Raw genomic sequence first — 8933 nt, forward strand, 5'->3', positions numbered from 1 at the left:
TGGAATGCCGCAGCATTAAGCGGAGTGTTTGTGGTTGGTTCAAATGATCCATTAAAAGACGAGCTAGTAGTCCATGACGAGCCAAATGATTTAGATGAGCTAATATTGTTGGTGATTCGTCTAGATGATCGGATGAAGGAGCGTGGACGCGAGAGAGGGCGGCCAGCAGAACGGGTTTTTTCGTCTCGGGGCTTTCCCCGACACAGATCTGGGCTGCCTCTTCTTCGCCCCTCTGAGACTCCTCCGACGGGACCTCTGGCTCCTCTTGCAGATGAGCCCATGCAGCTCGGACGAGCTGAAGCTGCTATATTGCCCCGTCATAGAAGCGTCAAGAAAAATAGTGGTGACGTCTCTCCAGGTGTTCTGGGACAGGCGAAATAATACACACACAAAAAAAAAATTTGTTTGGGCTATTGTTTTTTTTTTTTTTTCTGAAAGGGGTTATATATTGTTTGGGTATTCAGGGGCGTATCTGGTGAAGTGAACGACAGGTGGTTCGAAGCCCGTCTGGACTCACTTGATCGTTGTTTTTTTTTATGTGTCTTTAGGTATTTTTTGTTTGGGTCTGGGTCGTTTTGTTTTGTTGTTTTTATTATTTCCCTACTTCCCTAACCCCAACCTCACTCGCCCCAAGACCGTTCGTCTTGTGGGTTGTGGGGTGGTGCAGGTTGGTCACGCTGAGCGTTCTCAGAAGACCTCTGCACCTAGGGGGGTGGTTGTTAGGGGCGTTTTTTCTGGTTTAGTTAGGGCCCGGTTTCACTCCAGCCTCGGTGGGCCTTTGTACCGTTCGTCATTGGTGTTGCCGGGGTGTGGTGCAGCGGGAACATACCTCAGTCGGAGGGGTGGGCCGATCTGTTGCCGTTCGCCATTTCGGTAGTTCCACCCCTCCCGATAGGCTGGGGTATGGTTGGGTTGAGACACCGGACGTATTTCCGGTTTTCCGCTGCGCCTTGGGGTTGGGGCCGGGTTAGTTTTTCCTGTTCCCTTCCCCGGCTTGATGTTTTGTGCCGTTCGCCAAAATTGAGCCGCCGAGGGGCTCTGGGAGGGACCTGGGGTCTTTCGGGGTGCCGGGGGAGGTAACAGGGTTTATCGGTTGTTTTATTTGCCCCCGGGGTTGTTTAAGGTAGTCCTCCGGGGGTTGGACTTTGATGTTTTTTGTTTCCTTCCAGGTTCCACTTCCAGGGTTGATGGGACGGTCCTCTGGGGGGGAATTGGCTTGTGGGGCCGCCTAGCCAAGTGTGGCCGGGTCTGGGGTTCCTGGGTTGTGGGGAGGGTGCCTCCTGGGGTTTGATGGTACGGTCCTCTGGGGGGCGCCGTTTGCTCCATGTGTACCTGGGGACCTCTGTGGGATTCCGGCTTTGGCTATTTCTCCTGGAACTGGCGGTAAAGGCCTTCTGGGGGGTGTTGGGCTCTGCTGGTCATTCTGGGGGGGTTGTTTGTTATTTTTCTTTGTGCATTTATGTTTGTATTGTGCTTGTGGGGCTGTGTTGGGTTTTTGCATTTGGGAGTTTTTCGTTTCTTCCCGGGGTTGGATGGGACGGTCCCCTGGGGAGGTTTTGGGTGGGTTTTATGTTTTTCTTGTATGTTGGGTTGTACTAGGGACTGTTTTGGGGTTTTTGTTGATGCCAGCCGGCCTTCCAGCTGGGGTGCCCTGTCCTACTGTCTGTGGTGGACATTGGGAGCGTTATGCTGTCTGCTTCCTGACGAGGACCCCGGAGGGAGGTGCTGTTCTCGGACCTGGTTTGTTCGGTCGCCGGGAGGCTTCCCGTTAAAGGGGGGGTACTGTTGTGTGTTGGGGGGGTGTGGCTGGACATTTTGGTGTTCTTTTCTTTTCTTTGCTCTCCAGGTGGTATGCAAACTGATTTATTGTCTGTGGAGAAGGTGCTGGCAGAAGAGTCCTTCATCCTCATCAACATGATGTGCAGCACCTATGGATGGTGCTCACGTGCAACCTTAAAGACTTTCAGCTGAAGCAGATAATGAGATGGCGTTCTGCATTTAAGTCATGTGTGATTCAAGCAGAATTGCCGGGAACTCGACCTTGTGATGTTCGTTTGTGAGACGCTGAGGACCGCGCCTGGGTTTGACACATTATGCCTGTGAAGGAGGAAGGGTGAGGGACACATGCTGTCAGCACACATCAGAGGTGATTGATTATCTGAATAATTGTTAACAGTAACTTGGTATTTTGTTACGCAGTATATTTGAACTTTGATGAGAGTTGTGCAGCTCGCTTCTCACTGCTGTGGCATGCGGACTGATGATCCTCCACCTGTTGTGAGAAGCTGCTCATTTACATAAAGCTTGAATTCGGACCTGAATGTGTTGCTGATAGTGTGTGCCTTTTGAAGGATATTAGTTGTAGCTGCTGACTTACCTCACCTTTTCTATCCTTCGCAGAGTCGGTTTGTCGTGTCCACCTGGGGGGTGTTTGGCGGTGAACGTGGGTCCAGAAGCGCCGGGCTTCGATCCTTTTGGGCGCTGGAGAGCGTGCCGTCCTTCACTCCGCCAGACTGACGCAGTTTTTGTTTGTACACTTTGTTATGCACCAAAGGGGGAAAATAAATTGTTTTGTTATTGGAACCGCTTTCTGGTTGTTTTAGCGCTGGGTTCCGTCAGACGCAGGTCCGCTCCTCAACCCGCGTCGACACATAACATCATTGGTAGAGGTGGAGACTAACTGGCAATGAGGGTGTTGCATTTGGATGGCCAGTGTTTTGGTGAACAAGGTGTGTTAAATAATACAATTTGTGTTCAGAGATTTGCACAGCTATAAGCTATTTAGAATAGTATTTGAGTGAGATCAATGGAATTGTTTACAGTTTGTTTGGAGTCATGAGCTTCAGGTTTTCAGAATTGTGTGCATGGTTCCATTTTGTCTGTGTAAAACAGGGAAATAATAATATCTGCCATCACAAATTGTTGATTGTTGATAATGAATTAATTAATTAATAATTAATAAGAACTGACAATATATTGCTGCTTGTTTCTCTTGTTGCCACATTTTCTCCTGCACTTTCTTTTCACTTTGTTGTGTTGCAACAAAAACACAGTCTAGTTCTCTGTTCAAGAAGTCAGATTTCGTGTGAAGCGTATGCATGCTTTTTTCATCCAAATTGCAACAGCAGGATATGAAAACTGTCCATCATAATTCATTAAAACCTTTTCTTATTTGCTAGTAGTGGGACATTTGCCCCCCAAAGTCTATACCATGAGGTGGTTTTCTTTCTTGTGCTGTTCCACTCAGTTCCTTCTGCTAACCAAATCTGTCATGTCAATCCCAAATTACAAAAACTGGATTTAGTCAAAGTCAGCTTTTGGAAATAAGTGAGACATTCCTTTGCTGAGTTGATCTGAGGTTGTCTCAGTGCTCATGAATACTTGTAGTACAACAACAAACAAACATCTTTGCTCTGACAACCACGAGGAACCTCAGATGATCACAGCCCTTTGGTTAGTTGATTTGTAACAGTTTTCAAACACTGGTACACAACTCATTCACTGACTGAGCTGTGTGCATGTCCCCACAGTCCTCTCGGCTGGTCTGGTGGCATCAGTCCTTAAAGGACCTTCATACAGCTTGATATAATCTGTCACAAAGGTCAGACTGTTTGAACTGATTCTCTGTGCTCAGGGAATCAAAGCTATGAGTCACTCTGTCCTATGGGGAGCAGTAAGGAGAGGGCAAGAAAATTAGGATCATCACAAAATACAGGATGTGCTATGGATGACGCTCGGCTGAGATCTGTGTTCTGAGATCTAAAACCTAAATATACTCAATGGTACAAATTCTATTTTCTTTCTGATATTAAATAAATTTTACCAATATTGTGCTTGAGATTCTGCACTATTGCTTGTTTGGTTGTGTTTTCAAATTTTAGTACATTGATTGATTAAGTTATTTGGTTTGTGCACATTTCTATTGTATTGTTATGAGTATACACTGGCGGTCCTAGAGTGATTTCTCCCCGGGCGAAACCCCCTGCGTGCCCCCCCCGCGCACACTAACGTGGCCACCACCTCCGCCCCACCACCCATGAAAACACTAACTTCGTCCAGAACACCCACAATCCCACAAATTAACTCACAACAGCTATTTTCAAGAACAAATTTCCGGTTTTAATGTCTACTGCAATAACAAACACAAAGATAAACAATAATTACTTCAATAAAGTTTTTGAACATAAAAAAACAAAAGACTCAGTGACTTCACAACTATGTACAGTGCAGGTATTTAAGAAAGCACACCTGCACTACAGCACCACCCGATGGTCAAAATATTGCACGTCATTCAGTTTTACCAACAGAGTGCACTTTGCATTATCATAGAGTACCATTCACCATAATGAACAAGACTTAAACTGTCATTAAAGTCGCACCATATAAATAACAAAAGAAGTTAAACAATCTGTATATTACAGAATACCATGAAGTGACAAAAAATGTACAAAAACAACCCTATACATTAAAGTGGCAAAAATGGTAAAGCGCAATTATGTATCATAAATAAATGAACGAACGACAGAGGTAAATTCTGTACCCATTACTGTACACATAAGAAGAAATAACAAACACTATTGTATATCATAAGTAACAGGAAGCAACAAGTGAAGAAGTTAACACTCTTTAAAGGCAAAAATGGCAAACCACAAAAATTTGTCATAAATAACAAGAAGTGCAAAAGAAGTAAGAGGAAAACAGTCTATATACAAAAGTTTGCAAGAGGGCATCATAATTGTTTGCCACAGTGCTCACTATCCGTGATGTGAAATTCCATCGAGTAGGAGCATTTCTGCGCAACCTTGAGCAGCCTGCAGACTCAAGAAAAGACATCCTCTTTGTGGATTTTGAGAAAAATGTGGCAAACGCAGAGAGTGATGCAAAAAATATTCTGCACTCAGATAAGCATTTAGCCCCCTGAGACAGAACCAGATTCAGTCTGTGTGCATAGCAACGCACAAACATTGCACTGGGGGCTATTGCTTTAACTTTGGCCTGCAAACCATTGAGAGCTGAAGCCATGACAGCAGCCATGGCTTCTTCGTAAGGAAGACTATCAAATGGCTTCGCCAAAATCCGGTCCACAACATTCAAATTGTCTGCCATCATGTGCAGCTTGCTACCTAGCTATCTCGCTAGCTGGGACTGGCGCGAGGCTAGTGGTGACGGTGGAGGAGCTCAGCAGCACCCGCTGCTCAGTAGGGACAGAAACTGCGATAGAAGTCAGAAAGAGTGATAGAAGTCAGTCTCCAAACACAAGCAGCTACAAAAAAACCACCAAAAATAGAAGCTTGATTTGTCGCTAGTCGTTTTTAACAAAGAAAATGCCGCTAAGAGGATTAGGAAAGTCTCCGGTTCAACTCACAACACAATGAAAATTTAAAAATGCTCCCACGGATGTTTACACCAAAACATCGCTGATTCTCTCATTTCGCTGTCAATCAAAAAGGGATTCAGGCTCAGACCTGATCATCCAATCATCATGCAGAAGCTGAGCATCCGGGCCAGCCCACTGCCCCATAGACCCCCAGACACGCTGAGCGTCCGATGGGCGGGACAAAGCCCAGCATTTATCCAATGACTCGTCTCGTTTCGCTGCAGTCTTTGCTTCGCTAAAGCACTGTGAAGCTGCGGGAATACGTAAATCAATACATACTGTAACAGACTTTCTGATGTCTTTGCTTTATTTATTTCCTTTATTTACTGTGAAGCTGCACAGGGTTAATGTTGGCACTGTTGTGTTGCCGTAGGCGGGAGGCGAGGAGCGAAGGGCTCCCGCTTTTGGTGTGTGTGTGTACGGGAACGCGCGCGAGAACGTGCAATAAAGAGGAGCCATGTTGTGGCGCTCTAACGGTTCACAGTGGTCCCATCTCCCTCTTTCTTTTAATATTTCACACCTGTCAAGAGCCCACAGAGGAGCCGCTACATTGGTGGCAGCGGTGGCCGCTTGTGCAGATTGTTGCATGTGTTGGCGTTCGTGCTGAACAGTTATTTTGAGTTTTGACCTTGTTAGCTAGTGCCTCAGTTTAGCTAGCCTACTAACGAGCTCAGTGCTTCTGCGACATGTGGTTTGGGGACGAGGACCCGTCAAAGCCTTATACAGCGTGGACCACCAGGAGCCCACTTGGTGGAGAAGTTAGAGTGGACCTGCCTGCTCCTTTTGCTGGTGATGGGAGCCAGAGCTTTCACAGCTGGGTACGGCAGCTGGAGGTAGCCATCGGGTAGACATCTGTCAGCAGAGACTGTAATGATGAATTGGCGCGCATTCTGCCTACTCGCCTCTGCAAGTCGGCCTTTCTGCTGTGAGACAGTTTTCCTGACGTGGTGAAGAGAGATTATTCTGCTGTTAAAGATAAGTTCGGGTCAGCATTTGGGCAGCGACAGCTCTTGGACCGCTTCAGAGACAGCCTTTCTGCTCGAGTGCGTGCTCCGGGGGAGAGCCTGGAGGTGTATGCAGCGGACGTGAGCCGCCTGGTGGTGGAAGCATTCCCAGACTACGGCAGCAATGCACGGCGAGAAGAGAAGTTTCGGCGTTTCTTAGCCGGCCTAGATCCAGCGTTGAAAGCTAAGTGCCTGGAGCAGGGCGCAACAGACGTTGATGAGGCCCTGACTGTGGCCGAGTGCTGTGAGAATGCCAGGGCGGCACTACAGAGAGACAGTGGGAGTTCAAGCACAGGTGTTTACCTGGGTCAGAGTGCAACTGTCCAGTCTGTGTCTGTGACGGATGGCCTTCAGAAGGCCGTGGAGAAGTTAAATGAGGACATGTGTGTAATGAGAATGGAAATGAGGGAGTTGTACGGAGAGAATCAGAGACTGAGAGCCAGAGATGCCAACAGGACAGATCGTGGTCCTCGCTCTTCATCTGGGGGGCGCTGTAGCTGTGCCTGTGGGGAGTCCGGATGTCAATCCAGAGGGTCTGAGGACAGACGCTTGTGACGCTCTCCCAACCACCCACCTCATGATTACCCTCGCGACAGAGGTTTTTCTCCAACAGCCAGGCCATCCTGGGGCAGGAGTCCCAGTCCTGGTTGGAGGTCCCGCAGAGAGGAGGAGCCGAGGAGACGCGGTGTGCTTTTCTTTCCACAACAAGCATCTGTGAAAGGCGGTCACCAGGGAAACGGACAGTAGCTGGGGTTGAGGCCCGGACGCCAGCCGCTCAGACCGAGGGCCCTGTACAGCATGACATGACTGAGGACGTGACTGAGAGCACCACTACTGTGGACAGTGATCATTCCACATCCTACGTCAGGGGTGTGGTGGAAAGCTGCGAGATCCCTATTTTAGTCGACTTGGGAGCTAATGTCTCATTGATCAGTGCAGATTTTCGAATGTCGGTCCCCGCTTTGAGGAACCGGCCTTTGAAAAAGAACTATGTTAGTTCTCGGGCAGTTAATGGGCAAATGTTGGATACGCTGGGGTCTATTGAATTGACATTCCAATTGGGTCCGACCTGCTGGCAGCATAACTTTTATGTACTGAGGGAGTCGACTAAGAGTGTTCTACTGGGGCTTGATTTTTTGACTAGGAACCGTGCATTGCTGGACCTGGGGCGAGGGGTACTGCAATTAGGGGATGTCGTGGTGCCACTGCTGCGAGGGGGGGAGCTCACCCCCGACTGTTGTAACGTGACAGTGGAATGTTGTGACTATACCCCCCTTAAGTGAGGCCCTAGTGCCAGTGACGATTGGTTCTCTTGGTGGTGCTATGTTGCCTGCTAAGGATTTTGAAGGGTATCTGGAACCCAATGCCCCAGAGTCGACAGGGCTTGTGGTAGCTCACTCTGTGAATAGTGTGAAAGATGGGGTCACAGTAGCACGTGTTCTCAATCCATCTGGGGGAGCCGTGGAAGTGAAGCGGGGGCTGCACCTGGGTCAGTTCCACTCGGTGGAGAGAGATGACCTGGTAGCCCTCCCCAGTATTGCTAATGTTGGGGGCGCCTCACCTCCGCCAGTGAGGAGCACCTTCATCTTAGATGAGTCACCCATTACCATGCAGCAGAAGGAGGAGCTCTCAGGGCTCCTTCTGAGGTTTTCAGATGTTTTCAACCTGTCGGACAGGAACACAGGCAAGTGCAGATTGGTATTGCATCGCATTAGAACCAGTGACCATCCCCCCATTAAACAACGGCCCTATCGCACATCTCCCGAGAAAAGGGCTGAGATTGAGCATCAAGTAGCTAGCCTGCTGGCAGACGGAGTGGTAGTGGAGAGTTGCAGTCCCTGGGCATCCCCGGTAGTGTTAGTGAGGAAGAAAGGGGGACAGTGGAGATTTTGTATCGATTACCGTCGCCTTAATGCGGTGACGATTAAAGATTCACACCCTCTACCACGTGTGGATGACAGCCTTGATTTGTTAGCATGCTCGGCCTGGTTCAGCACACTTGACTTTTCTAATGGTTACTGGCAGGTTGAGGTAGCTGAGGAGGACCGTGAGAAGACAGCCTTTACAACCGGCAGGGGCCTCTACCAGTGGCGGGCCATGCCGATGGGTTTGTCAAACTCTCCGGCCACCTTCCAGCGGATGATGGAGCTTGTTCTGAGGGGTTTGCCCTGGCACATTTGCATAGTATATCTGGACGATATACTGATTTACAGCCGCTCCTTTGGCGATCATCTCCTCCACATCGAGGAGGTTCTGTCCAGGATACAGCAGGCCGGGCTGAAATTGAATCCAAGCAAATGCCATTTCGCGAGGGATCATGTGGTTTTTTTGGGCCACGTGGTTTCTCGGCACGGTCTCCAACCGGATCCCCGTAATACGGACAAGGTGAGGGCCTGGCCCACTCCACGTACCTCGGCGGAGGTGAGAGCATTTGTGGGCCTATGTTCGTATTACAGGAGGTTTGTGAAGGACTTCTCAAAACATGCGGCCCCACCGAGTTACCTGGTGGGTAAGAATGTGCCTTTTGAATGGACAACTGAGTGTGAGGAGGC

The sequence above is a fragment of the Thalassophryne amazonica genome, chromosome 6, assembly GCF_902500255.1.
Source record: "Thalassophryne amazonica chromosome 6, fThaAma1.1, whole genome shotgun sequence".
Lineage (NCBI taxonomy): Eukaryota > Metazoa > Chordata > Actinopteri > Batrachoidiformes > Batrachoididae > Thalassophryne > Thalassophryne amazonica.